A 19,788-nucleotide genomic window follows, 5' to 3' on the forward strand; every position below is an offset into this window, starting at 1 on the left:
TCTGACCAAGATTGAGTATAACTGAACTTATCATTTTCTTAATTCAGATGTAAATTCTCAGAAGAAAATCAAATTGTTAGTCTAAAAAATGAAAAGGGAGGACTTTTCAACAATGAAAAGAAAATTACACCAATAATTATTTTTATATATAATATTATTTTGCCTAACTATATGCCAATAAATTTGATAATCTAAATGAAATGGAAAAAATATATCTACAAAAATATAAATTTTCCAGGTTAACAGAAGAGGAAATAAATTATTTAAATAGTCCTATTTTAGAAAAAAAACAGAACAAGCTATTAATCAACTCTATAAGAAAAAAATATTTCCAAACATTCAAAGAACAATTAATCCCAATACTATATAAATTATTTGAAAAACTAGAGGAAAAAGGAGTCCTACCAAATTCCTTTTATGACACAGATATGGTGCTGATAACTAAACCAAGTAGGGTGAAAACAGAGAAAGAAAATTATAGACCAATTTCACTAATGAATTTTGATACAAAAATCTTAAATAAAATATTAGCAACAAGATTACAGAAAGTCATCCCCAGGATAATACACTATGACCAAGTAGGATTTATATCAGGAATGCAGGGCTGGTTCAATATTAGGAAAACTATCAGCATAATTAACTATATCAGTAACCAAACTAACAAAAATCATATGATTATCTCCATAGATGCTTTATTAGCTTTGATGTTAGCTTTGTCAATAAAAGATAAAAAAGAGATTAAAGGAATTAGAGTAGGTCATAAGGAAACCAAATTATCACTCTTGGCAGATGATATGATGGTATACTTAGAGAACCCTAAAGAATCAACTAAAAAACTATTAGAAATAATATACAACTGTGGCAAAATTGCAGGATACAAAAATAAATCCACATAAATCATCAGCATTAATATAAATATACATATACATACATACTCATATACATATATAGATATATATGTATTATCAACAAAGTCCAGCAGCAAGAGATACAAAAAGAAATTCCTTTCAAATATATTCAAATTCCATGTCAATAGTATAAAATATTTGGAAATCTATGTGCCAAGGGAAAGTCAGGAACTATATGAACACACCCAGAAAACACTTTCCACACAAATAAAGTCAGATCTAGTCAGTTGGAAAAATATCAAGTGTTCATGGGTAAGCCAGGGAATATAATAAAAATGACAATATTACCTAAATTAATCTACTTCCATACCAATCAAATTCCCAAGAAATTATTTTATAGAAAAAGGAAAAAACAGTAACAAAGTTCATCTAAAGGGACAAAAGGTCAAGAAGTTCAAGGAAATTAATGAAATATGCTAATGAAGGTGGCCTAATTGTACCTGATCTAAAATTATATTATAAAGCAATGGTCATCAAAACCATTTGGTACTGGCTAAGAAATGGAGTATTCTATCAGTGGAATAGGTTAGGATCTCAGGACAAAATAGAAAACAACTATAGCAATATAGTGTTTGACAAACCCAAAGACCCCAGCTTTTGAGATGAGAATTCACTATTTGACAAAAACTACTGGGAAAATTGGAAAGTAGTATGGAAGAAATTAGGGCGTGACCCACATACCAAGATAAGATCTAAATGGGTTCATGATTTACATATAAAGAGTGATATAAGCAAATGAGAAGAACATAGGATACTTTACTTCTCAGATCTATGGAAAAGGAAGGAATTTGTATCCAAAGAAGATCTGGAACTCATAACTGAACACCAGATAATTTTGATTATATTAAGTTAAAAAGTTTTTGTACAAACAAAACTAATGCAGACAAGATCAGAAGGGAAGAAATAAACTGGGAAAACATTTTTATACTTAAGGGTTCTAATAAAGGCCTCATTTCTAAAATTAAATATAGAGAATTGACTCAAATTTATACAAAATCAAGCCATTCTCCAATTGATAAATGGTCAAAGGATATGAACAGACAATTTTCAAATGAAATTAAAATTATTTCTAATCATATGAGAAGGTGCTCTAAATCACTACTGATCAGAGAAATGTAAATTAAGACAACTCTGATATATCACTACATACCTCTCAGACTGGCTAAAATGACAGGAAAAGACAAGGATGAATATTGGAAGGGACATGGGAAAACTGGGACATAAATACATTGTTGATGGAACTGTAAACAGATACAGTCATTCTGGAGAACAATTTGGAATTATGTTCAAAAAGTTATCAAACTTTGCATGTCCTTTGACCCAGCAGTGTTTCTATTGGACCTATATCTCAAAGAGATCTTAAAGGAAGGAAAGGGACCCATATGTACAAAAATGCTTGTGGCAGGTCTTTTTGTAGTGGCCAGAAATTGGAAATTGAGTGGATGCCCATCAGTTGGAGAATGGCTGAATAAGTTATTGTATATGAATGTTATGGAATAGTATTGTTCTACAAGAAATGATCAGGAGAATGATTTTAGAAAGGCCTAGAGAGACTTACATGAACTGATGCTAAGTGTAATGAGCAGAATCAGGAGATCATTATACACAGTAACAACAAGATTATATGATGATCAATTCTGATGAATGTGACGCTTTCCAACAATGAGATGATTGATGCCAGTTCCAATGATCTTGTGATGAAGAGAGACATCTACACCCAGAGAGAGTACTATAGGAACTAAATATTGATCACAACATAACATTCTCACTTTTTTTGTTGTTATTCACTTGCATTTTGTTTTCTTACTCATTTACTTTCTTTTTTTGATCTGATTTCTCTTCTGTAGAGAGAGAATTATATAAATATGTTTAGACATATTGAATTTAACATATATTTTAACATGTTTAACATATATTGAATTGCTTGCCATCTAGTGGAGGGAATGGGGGAAAGAAAGAGAAAATCTTAAACACAAGGCTATGCAAGGATCAATGTTGTGAAATTATCCGTGCATATGTTTTGAAAATAAAAAAAATTTATTTAAAAATAAATAAATAAAAATACATTTGCAAAAAAAATACAAGTAAATTCTCTCTTAAAATCCTAGATGAGATTAGCTTTTATGAATATTGTTTACTCATAGTAAAAGTCCACTAAAATCTCCAGATGTTTTTCAGATATCTTGTATTTCTAAAATCAGTTTCTTAAATATAAAATGTTGCATGTATTCCTGGTGATTTATGTTTTATTACATTCTGACCAATTTTCTGATTTGTAGAGATCTTTTGATATTCTAACTGATATATTAGGTGTTAATTATCCCTCACACCTTTGTATGATTTGTAGATTTGATAACTATGCCTTCCTTAGCATGGTTAACCAAAATATCAGATGCTCCAAGCCCAAACACAGATCCCTGGATTATGGTATCATAGATCTCTGTTTAAATTAGCACTTTACCATTAATGTTTTCCCTTTGAACACAATCATTCAGTTTCAAATCCATCTAACTGAACTATTTTCTAACCTCATCTCTCCATCTTTAAATTAAGAAAACCATGAGAGAATTTATCAACTATTTTACCAAAATCTTTACCAAGATCTATAGCATTCCACTAACATAGCAGTTTAATAACTGTAAGGAGAGTCTAAGTAGGGAAATAGTAATTAAATATGTCAAAATCTGTAGTGGTCATAAAAGATCAAAATTAATATAAAGCTTATTGAATTTAGCAGTTAAGAGATTAATAACAACCTTTAAGAGAGAAGCATCAGAACAGTGGTAGAATTGGAAGTCATACTGTAAAGAGTTAAAAGGGAAAGAATGAATGATGAAAAAGTATATGAAAAGAGTAACCTGTTTTGCTAATAATCCGACACTGAAATAGAAAAAAAAATAGAGATGGATAGAGATGGTAGTATGAAATGAAGAGAATTTTTGCTTTTCAAAGATGGGAGTGAAAATTATATTTATAGCCAGAGAGATATGTTAGAGGAAAAGAGAAAAAATGGGTAACAGAAAAGTAAAGAGAGAATAATTAAAGGAAAAAAACTCTCAGTGGCTCATCATTAGATAATTGGCCAGTCAGGTATTTAATTTCCTGGTTATGGTGACTCATGATGCCAGAATCACCATATTTTCAGAAGCGTAAGCGAACACAATCCCAGAGTCAAAAAAATGTTCTCCATTACTACACTATTAATGGACAACCACAATTACCATCATGGGCAAATTGTCATCTAAACTTTGCTCAGAGATTCACTGATGAATCACTGATGAATTCACTTGTGGAATTAAGTAGAATTCCACTCCACTTCTAAATAGCTCTCAATAGAAAAAAGGTTGACCAACATGAAGGCTATTTTTTTTTTTTGTCTTTTAAACTTTCATGCACTGTCCTACTTCTGCATCTGAGACAAAACAGAATGTGTTTAATCTCTGTTCCATAAGATAACCTTTCAGCTACCAAAAGATACCTATCATGTTTAACATGAGTCTTTCAATTCCTTCAAAAAATATTTTCAATTTGGTCAAAAAAGCCTCATTTGGCACAAATTTTCCCCTGGTTGTCCTCCTTGGAACAGTCTCCAACTTATTATCTTTCCTAACTGCACTGCTCAGAACAGAACATAATATTGAATATGTAGCCTAAACACAGATGGACTAAACCCACTATAAGCTAGATGGAACACAGTGTCTACCTAATCAGGAAAATCAGAAAAATTTAAGTTCAAATCCAGCCTCCAATACTCCCTAGTTGTGTGATTCTGGGCAAGTCATACAATCCTGTTTACCTCAATTTCCTCTTTAATACTGTTTGCCTCAATTCCCTTATCTATAAAATGAAGTAGAGAAAGAAACAGCAAACCTCTTCAGTATTCTTGCCAAAAAAAACCCAAAAAAACAAAAAATGGATGCATAAAGAGTTGGAGATAACTGAAACACAAAACACACAACAATGTCTTTCTTATTCCTGAAACCTCTAGCTCTTTGTGAAGCCCATTGTCACATCAGAATTTTTGGCACCCATATCACACTTTGGATTTAGACTAAACTTAAAGTTAACTCTAATTCTTTTTTTTTATTACTTTCAGTTTTACTGATGTGGATTTTTCCCCCTTTACATATATTTACAGGTTAAGTCTTCTTTGTCTCTTGTAAGTAAAACACTTAAGTAAATTACAGTGACCTCATATGAAAGTACTTGCAGTGTCTCACTTCTATAACAACCTATTTTTTTAAATGAATAAAAAAGAACTTTCTATTTCTTCACCCCATTTAAAAAAAAGACAAGAAACAATTTGTTATAACAAATATATGTAGTCAGGTAAAACAATTCTTCTAATGGCAACATATAGAAAAATTTATCTCTCATTATACCATATAAATCAATCTTTGTCATGGATAGACTGTTTCCTCATTGGTTCTCTGGAATCATGAATGATCATAATTCAAGAAGTGACCATAATTCTGATGTATTTCAATGTTTTTTTATTTCCACAATAATTTTGTAATTGTAAAGATTATCCTCCTGGGATTAGTTTATTCTTCATCAATTTATAAAATTCTCAGAATTATCCATTTTTATAATATTGATATTATACTGTGAATTATATATGTATTCTAGTTAACTTTCTACACATTTATATATATATATATATATATGTATGTATATGTGTGTGTATCTTCCTATATCTTTTAAAATGATCTGTTTCCTCATTTCTTTATTATTTTTCTTATATTCGTATACCAAACTCACTTAGCCATATCTCAATTATCAGATTTATCTTGTTTCTACGGGATTTTCGTTTTTATTGTTGTTGGTTTTTTGTTTGTTTGTTTTGGAAAAGAGTTTATATACAAGATCTTTTCCTCTTTTGTTTGTTTTAAGCATAAGTTTAGTAGTGGTATAAGGACAAAAAAATTGAAAATGAAAAATGTTAGAAGTGTACAGGAAAATAGGTCTATTGGTGCACTGTCATTGGATATGTGAATTAATATAACACTCTGGAAAACATTCTAAGATATATACAAAAAGTTACTAAACAGTACTCCTGCATGTTTTTTTCCTGGCAAATTGCTATCCAAATAAAATCTTTTACTTGTAAAGCACATGCTTTTTTAAAGTCAAATTTGATTTCTTTTTAATCTATCCTGTACATATTATTACAAAGAATCAGAGTCTTAAAATTGGGAAGGACTTCAGGACAATCTACTTTAACCTAGAGTACCTGATGTGAAGATCTCTTCTATGTACAACTAATATGTAAAAATTCAATCTTTGATGAACAATTTCTAATAAATGAGAACTCAGCCCATTTTGGTTAGCCCTTATTATTAAGAAATAATTTCTTTTTTGAAACTTCTGGTCATTGTCACTGGTTCTGTCCATGGCATACTTGAAATTCTCTGTTTACTTTTGTGGCTAAGCTCAGTTGCCATCTATAAAATGATTTCCTAAATCTTCTAGTTGTTAGTATTCTCACCCAAATAACTTTGGATATATCTTATATTTTCCTAACTGTGCTCATATCATATCCTCCAAATAGAATGTAAGTTCCTTGAGGGGACGGATTATTGTTTTGTATCTCCAGAGTCTGGCATGGTTCTTTAGTACACAGTAGACTATATATACTTAATAAATATTTGTTGAATTGAATTGAAAAAGATCACAAAATAATTTGGAATGACTTGCATCAGTACAGATTAGTATTCAGTAGGCTAATTTTTGATATAGTTAATTAAAAGCATAATATAAGAGAGAAATTCCCATAAGGGGAACTATGAGACTAGGAGACAAAGGAATCTCCATGGAGAATTGCTCTAGAGAGTGAAAGAGAACCCCTGAGAGTCTGATCCAGGGATATTATATGAAGGCTATTACATGAAGGAGTATGTTAGTAAGCTGACTGACAGTCAAGACAACCACTGTGTTTTATGCTCTGAGCATTAGAGGAGATATACCACTATTGGTCAAAGTTGAACTTCTGTAGTTTGATAACTACATAAGGAAATATATACAGATGTAGATATAGATTGTGTGCATGCATGTGTGTGTGCGTGTGCGTGTGCGTGTGTGTGTGTTATTGTATTAGGACAAATTCCTAGGCTTTCCAGGCTGCCTAGGCAGGAACCTCATCCGCAAGAATCATAGATTTATAGAACTGTAATTTTGGAAAAGACTTCATCATTTATTTGATCCAACCAGTGCATAACAAAAATTATTCTCCTCTAAAATATGATCATAGGTTCAAAAGCTTCAAGAAATCTTAGAGATTATCTATTCTAAACTCTGAAAAGTGCTCAGTTATCACCTATTTGAAGAATTCTAGTGATAGTAATCTCAATACCAAGCTGATATAGCCTATTCCATTCATGATGCTCATAGTTAGAAAGATTTTCATTGTATTGTATATCTAACCAAATGATCTGATATAATCTTGGACTAACTGAAAGGCATAACTTCATAATTAAAAAAAACTCATTTAGTTGAATTCTGTTCTGTTTCAAATCACATCTTACTCTGCAAGTCCAAATAAAAGATAAGGCCCTTCAATCCTCTGCCCTACTGTTTCATAGATATATAGATATACATATTATATATACATATATATATATATATGTATATGCACATTTGTGAGCATATACCATCTATACTATGTAAAGACATCCATGTATGTGTGCATTATGCATATACAACACATATATACACAAAAATCATATTGTGTGTGTTGAGTTACACAGATACATACAATAGAAGTCCTTGTATTTTTCTGACTTAAATGCATAATTAGTTATTTAAGTAATTGCTTGTTGGATAGCTGTATCTATTTCACAGAAACTCTGCTCTTTTTTCTAAATAGCACTTGTTTCATTCATTAAAATAAAATAAAATGTTTCTTTAGCACATGAGAGACTTAATATTTCACTTCATAATAACAATAATTTAACATGTATTTTCACATATTTAACATGTATTGGACTACCTGCCAGCTAGGGGAGGGGTGGGGGGAAGGAGGATAAAATTTGGAACAAAAGGTTTTGTAAGGGTCAATGTTAGAAAAAATTACCCATGCATATGTTTGTAAATAAAAAGCTTTAATAAAGAAAATAAGAAATTAGCCATACTAGAATGACAGGGAAAGATAATGCAGAATGTTGGAGGGGATGGGGGAAAACTAGGACACTGATACATTGTTGGTGGAATTATGAATACATCCAGCCATTCTGGAGAATGATTTGGAACTATGCTCAAAACTTATCAAACTGTTCATCTGCTTTGATCCAACAATGTTACTACTGGGCTTATATCCCAAAGAGATTTTAAAGATGCAAAAGGAACCTGTATGTTCAAGAATGTTTGTGGCAACCCTCTTTGTAGTGGCCAGAAACTGGAAACTGGGTGGATGCCCATCAATTGGAAAATGGCTGAATAAATTGTGGTATATGAATATTATGAAATATTATTGTTCTGTAAGAAATGACCAACAGGATGATTTCAGAAAGGCCTGGAGAGACTTACATAAACTGATGCTGAGTGAAATGAGCAGGACAAGGAGATCATTATATACTTCAACAACAATTCTATATGATGATCAATTCTGATGGATGTGGCCATCTTCAACAATGAGATGAACCAAATAAGTTCCAATAGAGCAGTAATGAACTGAACCAGCTACACCCAGTGAAAGAACTTTGGGAAATGACTATGAACCACTACACAGAATTCCCAGTCCCTCTATTTTTGTCTGCCTGCATTTTTGATTTCCTTCATAGGCTAATTGTACACTATTTCAAAGTCCGATTCTTTTTCTACAGTAAAATAACTGTATGGACATGTATACATATATTGTATTTAACTTATACTTCTAACATATTTAACATGTATTGGTCAACCTGCCATCTGGGGGAAGGGGTGGGGGGAAGGAGGGGAAAAGTTGGAACAAAAGGTTTTGCAATTGTCAATGCTGGAAAATTACCCATGCATATGTCTTGTAAATAAAAAGCTAGAATAATAAAAAAAAAGAAATTAGCCAAATACAGTAACTACTCTAGGTCAACTCTAGGTTTCGAAATTGCTTTTATTTGTAGGTTTAGAATAAACTTTTTCAATCATCTTCAAAAAAAAATGGTGAGATAAAAAATTATTACCTATAATTTAAAGATGAGGAAACAGACTCAGAGAGGCCAAAAATTTAATCAAGGTTAACAAATGTCATAGGAATGATAAACTCAAATCTTTTCACTCTAAAATCAGTGATTTCTAGTAAAATCATCTAATCAAATGCCGTTCATTTTATAGAGGAGGAAATTAGGGACTTAAAGATTAAAGCTTGAACTAAAAGAGTATTGTTTTTGTCTGCATCTTTAAAAGATCCTATTTGTAAAAAGTAATGCCTATTCTCAAATGCAAATTTATTATAATTACAGCATATCTCTGTCTCTTTCTTTGTCTCTCTCTCTCTCTTCCCCCCCTCCCTTCCATTTTCCTTCTTTCTCTACCTTTTTGTCTCTGTCTCTCTCTTCCCCTCCACCCGACTTTGTGTGTGTGTGTGTGTGTATGTGTGTGTGTGTATGTGAGAGAGACGCAGAGACAGAGAGAGAGAGAAAAGAGAGAGACAGAGACAGAGACAGAGAGAGAGAGAGAGAGAGAGAGAGAGAGAGAGAGAGAGAGAGACCAAGAGAGATAGAGATGGGGGGGAGAGAAGGGAGGAAGGGAGAAACAGACAGAGAAACTGAGACAAATAGGGTTAAGTGGCTTGCCTGAGGCCACACAGCTGGGAAGTATCTGAGGTCAGATTTGAATTCAGGAAGATAACTTCCTTACTCCAAGTCTGGTATTCTACTCACTATACCATTTAACTTGTATATGTGTATAGGTAATATGAATGCATTATGTACATATATTTGTGCATGTACATAATGCATTCATATTACCTATACATATATACATATATATATATATATATATATATATGCACACATGTGTGTGCTTGTGTATCACTGCATATAAAGGATCCCATTCAAAGAGTACCTTGAGTTTGGAAAGAGCAAAGTTTGGAGTCAGAGGACCCAGACTTAAAATCTGATTTGACCACTACTTCCTGGCTATTGACTCTTCTAAGGTATGTCACTTCTCTCAACTACAATTTCCATCTTCATAAAATTGAAGTATTGCACTAGAGAATCTCTAAGCTCTAAATATTATAGTTCTATCAAAATAAATGGAGAAAAACAGATAGAAAAATATCAGAACCATTAGAAATGGCAAAATGGGTCTGGAAATTCAGAATGAAAAGTGGCCTATATACATTTCAACTCTTATTACTAAATGATAGGAAAATGTAGCTGTAAATTAAAAAAAAAAGAATTTAAATTATGTCAAGAGGCTTTGCACCCTCTTTCCACCCTAAAAGAGTTGATATTGCTGGGTTTTGTTAATTTCCTGCAAACAGGAAGGAATTCTGTGATAAGAAATTATTATAAATTTATAAAGAAATACAAAATGAGAAAGATTGTGATCTATGTCAGGGGATAGAAATCACAAAACCTTCCACCAATTAAAATAAAAACACAAATGCAAATCATCAAAGAAAACTATGGACACTTTTTTTCTGAATCATCTTGCAATCAAGGAGCCCTCTCTGCCTTGCACACCTGTTCCTCTTACATCACCATTTCCTAAGGGGCTGCATCTCATTTGTTTACTTGCTCTGCTCCAAGCATGTCATAACATGGCATGATGTCACACAGGAGCAAGGAAACCCATTTTTGGCCCTGATATTTCAAGGAGTGAAACATTTTTGATAGGGGAAAAAAGAGCTACTTCTTTGTTCTGTGGGCTGCTTTAAAATACCAAGACAACAGCAAAGCTTGGGACACATCAACAAGTTTGGAAATGTACCTTTGGAGCTATCACATAACATCTTTCAAGGCCTGTGCTTCAAAGCCGTCTTCTCTGCTCCCAGGCTCTTGAGGAGCTCTCATTTGTCAGACTTCCAATTATTTTCTAAATCCTTGGTGTAACTATAATTTCCAAAGTTAAATTAAAGTAGCTATTCTGAAGAGGTGGATTATTGTGACATGAAATAGTGGGAAGCCAGAGTCAAGCAGTTGTAATAGAACAGATAGCCTCCTAATGAGGGGCTGCTGACTCTAGTGTTGGGAGAAATTTTAAAGCTTTTTTTTTTCCTTTTTAAATACAATGACGTTTCAACTATTTAGTTGTTGTTGTTGCTGTTGTTGTGTGTCGGTTCATAAGGGCAGGTACAAACACAGAGGTGCTTTTATGGTCAGACACTGAGTTATATCCTAGATAATGAAGCTGCTTTTTGTCTCTGCAAATACTCCCTTTCCCCTAAAGATTTGAAGGGAACAGATGTAAAATCATAGACTTTCTCATTAAAATGTCAGAATGTGGCATGTCATTACTCTGTGGCATAAAGCCCGGCACTAGAGACGACAAGCTATGGCCTCCTGGGTTACTCTGGCTTGTGTGTGTGTGTGTGTGTGTGTGTGTGTGTGTGTGTGTGTTAGTGTGCACACTCTCCTCCAGGATTCAGGAGACTGAAAAGCTGAACTAACCTCATCCCTTTTTTCAACAACTGGAAATCATCATTAGCATAGCAGATGCAAATACTTTCTGCTTTAAGGATAGCCTTGACAAGAAAGGGAATATAAATATATATAAATATTTAATATATATTATAACATATAACATATAACATATACACAAATTATTATAACATATAACAAAATAACATTTTATATATATATATATATATATATATATATATATATATATATATGTCAGGATGCATTAATTGTGGGGAAGGGAGTAGACACTGGGAGAAATGATACAAAGTCCCTGAATAGTGCATGGTATTTGAGCTCCTTTAAAATAAATTTGAGCAGAAGTAAAAGGCAAACTGGGTAATAGGGCAACTATAGGACAAGCATTCTCCTTCCTATCTCTCTGGCAAGACAGGGAGCAATTATACCTCATGCACAGGAATCTTTGCATACTTCAATATTGCAGAAATGTGCTACAGTCACTAGAAAGGATGCACCTAAGGATGCATGTGATTCTTTCAGGTATAGGGTGGGTTCCAAATGCTAATAAGAAAGCAACTAGAGGGTACAGAGCAGAGAATATTGTATTTTGGCCCCAATTATGCATAGACAACCTCTATTTGCCTCAGTTCCTCCACCTGTAAAATGAGGATAATAATAACTGTTATCTCACAGCTTTATTGTGAGGTTCTAATGAGTTAATAATTGTAAACCCTTAACATAGTACCCAGTACATGGTAAGCTCTATATAAATGTTAATTATTATGACTATTTTGTTCACTATGTAAAAAATACAGTGCCCAATGTCTTGCTATTCAGGATCCAGTCAAGAGGCAAGAATGGTATTATAATGATAAACAGCATCATCAAAAGCCTTTGATAGGATGAAGAAAAAGAGAAAGACAAGTTTTATTGCATTGTATGTGAAAGTGATGTAAATTATTCTCCATTTAACTTGATGCCTTATGTGATTTGGAGATCAGCTTATAGAGATAACATAATAGAGTAGATGTAATAAAATGGAAAAAGCACTGCTTGTAGAATCAGGAGACCTGAGTTCTAGCTCTCTTACTTACAATTGTGTAACAATGGGAAAGTCATTAAAATACTCTGGGTCTAAGACCCTCATCTGCAAAAAAAAAAAAAAAAGGCTAGATTACGTGACTTCTGGGGTTCTTTCCAGTTCTAAATCTAAGATTTAGATAATACAATAATAGATAATCATTTTTTTTTAATTTATTTAATAGCCTTTTATTTACAGGATATATACATGGGTAACTTGACAGCACTAACAATTGCCAAACCTCTTGTTCCAATTTTTCACCTCTTACCCCCCCACCCCCTCCCCTAGATGGCAGGATGACCAGTAGATGTTAAATATATTAAAATATAAATTAGATACACAATAAGTATACATGACCAAAACGTTATTTTGCTGTACAAAAAGAATCAGACTCTGAAATATTGTACAATTAGCTTGTGAAGGAAATCAAAAATGCAGGTGTGCATAAATATAGGGATTGGGAATTCAATGTAATGGTTTTTAGTCATCTCCCAGAGTTCTTTTTCTGGGCATAGCTAGTTCAGTTCATTACTGCTCCATTAGAAATGATTTGGTTGATCTCGTTGCTGAGGATGGCCTGGTCCATCAGAACTGGTCATCATATAGTATTGTTGTTGAGTATATAATGATCTCCTGGTCCTGCTCATTTCACTCAGCATCAGTTCGTGTAAGTCTCTCCAGGCCTTTCTGAAATCATCCTGTTGGTCATTTCTTACAGAACAGTAATATTCCATAATATTCATATACCACAATTTATTCAGCCATTCTCAACTGATGGACATCCATTCAGTTTCTAGTTTCTAGCAACTACAAAAGGGCTGCCACAAACATTCGTGCATAGGTCCTTTCCTTCTTTATAATCTCTTTGGGATATAATCCCAGTAGTAACATCTGTTGGATCAAAGGGTATGCACAGTTTGATAACTTTTGAGCATAGTTCCAAACTACTCTCAAAATGGTTGGATTCGTTCACAACTCCACCAACAATGAATCAATGTCCCAGTTTCCCGCATCCCTCCAACAATCATCATTATTTTTTCCTGTCATCTTAGCCAATCTGACAGGTGTGTGTAGTATCTTAGAGTTGTCTTAATTTGCATTTCTCTGATTAATAATGACTTGGAGCATCTTTTCATATGACTAGAAATAGTTTCAATTTCTTCATCTGAGAATTGTCTGTTCATATCCTTTGACCATTTTCAATTGGAGATGGCTTGATTTTTATAAATTAGAGTTAATTCTCTATATATTTTGGAAATGAGGCCTTTATCAGAACCTTTGACTGTAAAATATTTTCCCAGTTTATTGCTTCCCTTCTAATCTTGTCTGCATTAGTTTTGTTTGTACAAAACTTTTCAGTTTGGTATAATCAGAATTTTCTATTTTGTGATCATGTAGATCTCTAGTTCTGCTTTGTCATAAAGACCTTCCCTTCCACAGGTCTGAGAGGTAAACTATCCTATGTTCCTCTAATTTATTAATAATTTCATTCTTTAGTAGCTAGGTCATGAACATTTTGACCTTATCTTGGTGTACGGCGTTAAGTATGGATCAATGCCTAGTTTCTGCCATATTAGTTTCCAATTTTCTCAGCAATTTTATCAAACAGTAGTTTCTTATCCCAAAGCTGGGATCTTTGGGTTTGTCAAAGACTAAGTTGCTATATTTGTTGACTGTTTTGTCCTCTTGAACCTAATCTATTCACTGATCAACTAATCTATTCCTTAGCCAATACCAAATAGTTTTGTAACTGCTGCTCTATAATATAATTTTAGATCTGGTACAGCTAAGCCACCATCATTTGATTTTTTTCATTAATTCCTTGAAATTCTTGACCTTTTGTTTTTCCATATGAAATTTGTTGTTATTTTTCTAGGTCATTAAAATAGTTTTTGGAGTCTGATTGGTATAGGCTAAATAAATAGATTAGTTTAGGTAATATTGTCATCTTTATTATCTCGCCCTATCCAAGAGTATTTAATATTTTTCCAATTGGTTAGATCAGATTTAATTTGTGTGAAAAGTGGTCTGTAATTTTGCTCATAAAGTTTCTGATTTTCCCTTGGCAGATAGATTCCTAAATATTTTATATTATCAGTATAGTATCAGTACTTTAAATGGAATTTCTCTTTGTAACTCTGACTGTTGGATTCTGTTAGTGATATATAAGAATGCTGATGACTTATGTGGGTTTATTTTATAACACAACTTTAGCTAAAGTTGTGGATTATTTCTAATACTTTTTAGCAGAATCTCTGGGGTTCTCTAAGTATACCATCATGTCATCGCTAAAGGTGATAATTTGACTTCCTCATTGCCTATTCTTATTCCTTTAATCTTTTCTCAGCTCTTATTGCTATAGCTAGCATTTCTAATACAATATTAAATAGTAACGGTGATAGTGGCAACTTGTTTCCTCAGATCTTATTGGGAATGGTTGCAGTTTGTCTCCATTACATATGATGCTTACTGATGGTTTTAAATAGATGCTGCTGATTATTTTAAGAAAGTTCCATTTATTCCTATACTCTCAAGTGTTTTTAATAGGAATGGATGTTGGATTTTATCAAATGCTTTTTCTGCATCTATTGAGATGATCATATGGTTTTGTTAATTTGGTTTTAACATGGCCAATTATATTGATAGTTTTCCTAATATTGAACCAACTGCATTCCTGGTATAAATCCTACTTGATCATAGTGTATTATCTTGGAGATGATTTTCTGTAGTCTTTTGCTAATATCTTATTTAAGATTTTAGCATCAATATTCATTAGGGAGATTAGTCTATAATTTTCTTTCTCTGTTTCAACCTACCTGGTTTAGGTATCAGTACCATGTCTGTGTCATAGAAGGAATTTGGTAGGACTCCTTCATTCCCTATTTTATCAAATAATTTATATAGCATTAGGGGCCAATTGTTCTTTAAATGTTTGGTGAAATTCACATATAAATCCATCTGGTCCTGGGGATTTTTCTTAGGGATTTGTTTAATTGCCTGTTCTATTTCTTTTTCTGAAATGGGACTATTCAAGCAATTTACTTCCTCCTCTGTTAGTCTGGGAAGTCTGTATTTTGGAGGTAGTCATCCATTTCACTTAGGTTATCAAATTTATTGGCATAAAGTTGAGCAAAATAACTCCTTATTATTTCTCTAATTTCCTCTTCATTGGTGGAAAGTTCTCCCTTTTCATTTTTAAGACTACTAATTTCATTTTCCTCCTCCTTTTTCTAATCAAATTTACAAAGGCTTATCTATTTTGTTGGCTTTTTCATAGAACCAACTCTTAGTTTTATTAATTAGTTCAATAGTTTTTACTTTCAATATTTTTAATTTCTCCTTTTAATTTTAAATTTCAATTTAGTATTTGATTAGGGGTTTTTAATTTGGTCTTTTTTAGTTTTTTAGTTTCAAGCCCAATTCATTAATCTTTTCTTTCTCTGTTTTATTCAAGTAAGCCTCTAAGGATATAAAATTCCCTCTTATTACCGCTTTGGCTGCATCCCACAAATTTTGCTATGATGTCTCATCATTGTCATTATCTTGAGTGAAATTATTAATTGTATCTATAATTTGATGCTTCACCCAATCATTTTTAAGATGAGATTGTTTAGTTTCCAATTACTTTTGGTCTATTTCCCCTAACTTTTTGTTGAATGTAGTTTTATTGCATCATGATCTGAAGAAAGCATTTACTATTTCTGCTTTCTTGCATTTAATTTTGAGGTCTTTATGTCCTAATATATGGTCAACTTTTGAATAGGTTCCATGAACTGCTGAGAAGAAAGTATATTCCCTTCTATCTCCATTCAATTTTCTCCAAAGATCCAACATACCTAATTTTTCTAATATTCTATTTACTTCATTTACTTTCTTATTTGTTTTGTGGTTTGATTTGTCTAATTCTGAGAGTGCAAGGTTGAGATCTCCTACTATTACAGTTTTGTTGTCTATTTCTTCTTGCAACTCTCTTAACTTCTCCTTTAGGAAGTTGAGTGCCATACCACTTGGTGCATATATGTTTAATATTGATATTGCTTCGTTGTTTATGCTACCGTTTAACAGGATGTAGTTTCCTTCCTTATCTCTTTTAATTAGATCAATTTTACTTTTGCTTGATCTGAGATAAGGATGGCTACCCTACTTTTTGACTTCACCTGACGCATAATAGATTTTGCTCCAGCCTTTTACCTTTACTCTATATGTATCCCCCTGCTTTAAATGTGTTTCTTGTAAACAACATATTGTAGGGTTCTGACTTTTGATCCAGTCTGCTATCTGCCTCCTCTTTATGGAGGAGTTCATCCCATTCACATTTACGGTTAGAATTACTAAATCTGTATTTCCTGCCATCCTAATAACCCCAGATTGTGCTTTACTTATTCTTGCCTCCCCAACCCTCTTTCCCTTTTAAACTTATGTACCCCTCTTGTATCACGATACTTATCCTCTTTATAATCCCTCCTCCCCCTTTGGTCTTTCCCCTTCCTTCCCTTATTACTCTTTTTCTTTTCCTTTTCCTCTCCCCGTTTTTAATGAGGCGAGAGAATTTTCTCTAAAACAAATGTCAATTATTTTTCTTTGAGCCAACTCTGATGAGAGTAAGATTCACACAATGTTCCTCCTCTCTAAATTCCCTCAGATATGATAAGTTTCCTTAGCCTCTTTGTGGGATGTGGTTTCCCTCTTTTTATCCCTCCTTCCCACCTTATTCTGCCATCATCCCTTTTCCATATCTACTCCCCTTTTTATGTTATATCAGTACAATCAAATTATACATGTATTATTTTTGTATAACCACGACAGAAATACAATTCTCAAGAGTTATTTTTACCTTTTCTGCATCTCTTGAGTTCTATGCTTGGAGATGAAATTTTTTGTTTAGTTCTGGTTTTTTCTTCAGAAACAAATGGAATTCATTTGTTTCATTAAATGACCATCTTCTTCCAGGGAAGAAGATGCTCAGCTTAGCTGGGTAGTTTATTCTTGGCTGCATCTCAAGTTCTTGTGCCTTTCGGAATATCATATTCCAGGCCCTTCTTTCCTTTAATGTAGAGGCAGCCAGATCTTGGGTGATCCTTATTGTGGCACCTCTGTATTTAAATGGTTTTTTTTTTGGCTGCTTGTAAAATTTTTCCTTAATCTGATAGTTCTGAAATTTGGCCTACAATATTCCTTGGGTTTTTATTTTAGGGTTTCTTTCAGAAGGTGTTCGATGAATTCTTTCAATGCCTATTTTACCTTCTGATTCTATTACATCTGGCAGTTCTCTTTGATGATTTCTTGTAAAATAGTATCTAGGCTCTTTTTTCATCATAGTTTTCAGAAAGTCCAATAATCCTCAGATTATCTCTCCTAGATCTATTTTTCCAAGTCTGTCGTTTTGCAAGTAGATAATTCATGGTTTTTCCAGTTTGTCATTTTTTTGTTTTGCTTGACTGATTCTTGCTGTCTCAATGAATCATTAGTTTCTATTTGTTCAGTTCTAATTTTTAAAAATTATTTTCTTCATTAGCTTTTTTACTTCTTTCTGTATATGTCAATTAGGTTTTTGAATGTATTGTTTTGGTCTGTGGAATTTTTTTTCCATTTCACTAATTTTTTTTTTAGTGAATTATTTTCTTTTCCAATTCACAGATCCTACTTTCTTCGTGTTCTTTGTCTTTTCCAATTCACGGATCCTACTTTCTTGCAGTTCTTTGTCTTTTCAATTCACAAATCCTACTTTCTAGTGAATTCTTTTATTTTTCAATTCACAATTCTTACTTTCCTGAGATTTTTTACTTTTTCCAATTCGTATTTCAGGAAGTTGTTGCTCTCTTTAGAGCTTCTCTTTCCTTTCCCCATTTATCTTCTAACTCTCTTTTGAGACTTTTAATGGTCTCTTCTATGAGAGCATCATGTAAAGGAGGACAGTCTGATGCATGTTTGCTGTTTGAGGTCTCTTCAGGTTTGCTGACCTGCTCTTTTTCTGTATAGAAGCTGTTGATCGTTCTTTTCATCTTTTTATTCATGTTTTAAAGCCTTTAGGGTAGGTCTCCTAGGCAAGGGGGTTACCAGCTTCCTCTGCACAGCAGGGAAAGATGTAAACCGATTTCCGGCTCCGAGGTATGGGAGTGCTCTGGTGGAGTTTTCCCTTCCCCAACAGGAAGTGGATTCAGCACTGGCCGAGCTATCAAACTGCTTAGTAGGGCTGAGTGGGTTAGCGATTGCCCTTGGCTAGAGACTAAGGGGTGAAAGTGTCACTGCCCCAGGCCGGAGCCTCTTGTGGGACTGTGAGTATTAGCAGCTGACCGCAGAATGCCACAAACTCTGCCCAGCGTCTCTGCCTGATGCAAATCGGCCCTGGAAAAGCTCTATGGCCCCAAGCCGAGCTCCCCACTGTGCAGATTGGAGGCTAACCGGGCTGCGTCCTCCTGCCGTGCAGGATCACAACTGCCCAAGGAAAAGCCTGTACTTGCAGGTTGGGGCTGCGGCCTGTGCTGAGATCTGTGCCTTCACCCTCAGTTTGAGACTCTCCTGAACCTAATTTCTCTCCCCGTCTGTGCATCTCCCCTGCCCTGGAACCAACCTTTTTTGGCGAGACTGCAGATTTTCTTCGGCCGGTGAGTTGTTCTACTTCTTATCTTTATGAATTGTAGCAGTCAAGACTATTTTTGAGGCTCGATATAATATTGATAAAGAGGGTAAGAGAAGAGCTTAGAAAGTTGCGTGTGTCTTCTCCGCCATCTTGGCTCTGCCCAATAATAGATAATCTTTGAGCAAATGCCTTCTATTTCCTAGGACTATTTCCTCATCTGTTAAATCTAAACTTTGAACTAGATAAGCCCTGAGAACCTTCTTAGTAACATATCTGTGATCTTATATGAATCACCAATTCAATACATTTATTAAGCATTTACTAAACCCCCTGCAGAGATATGAAGAAAGAGAGAAGAAGAATCAGAATGCTGGACTTGCTATTAAGAAAGACCTTGATTAAAATCTTGGCTCTCAATCTCCAACCAAAAAATGGACAAAGGCTATGAATAGGTAGCTTTCAGAAAAAGAAATTAAAACTATTAATGACCATATGAAAAAGATCTAATTAATATTACTTATTAGAGAATGCAAACTAAAATACCCTGACGTAAACAAATTGGTTAGCACAAGAGAAAAGGAAAATGGCAGATGCTGGAGAGGATGTAGAAAAATAGGTACATGAATGGATCATTTGTAGAGTTGTGAAATGGTCCTCCTATTC

The sequence above is a fragment of the Sarcophilus harrisii genome, chromosome 2 (assembly GCF_902635505.1).
Source record: "Sarcophilus harrisii chromosome 2, mSarHar1.11, whole genome shotgun sequence".
Taxonomy (NCBI): Eukaryota; Metazoa; Chordata; class Mammalia; order Dasyuromorphia; family Dasyuridae; genus Sarcophilus; species Sarcophilus harrisii.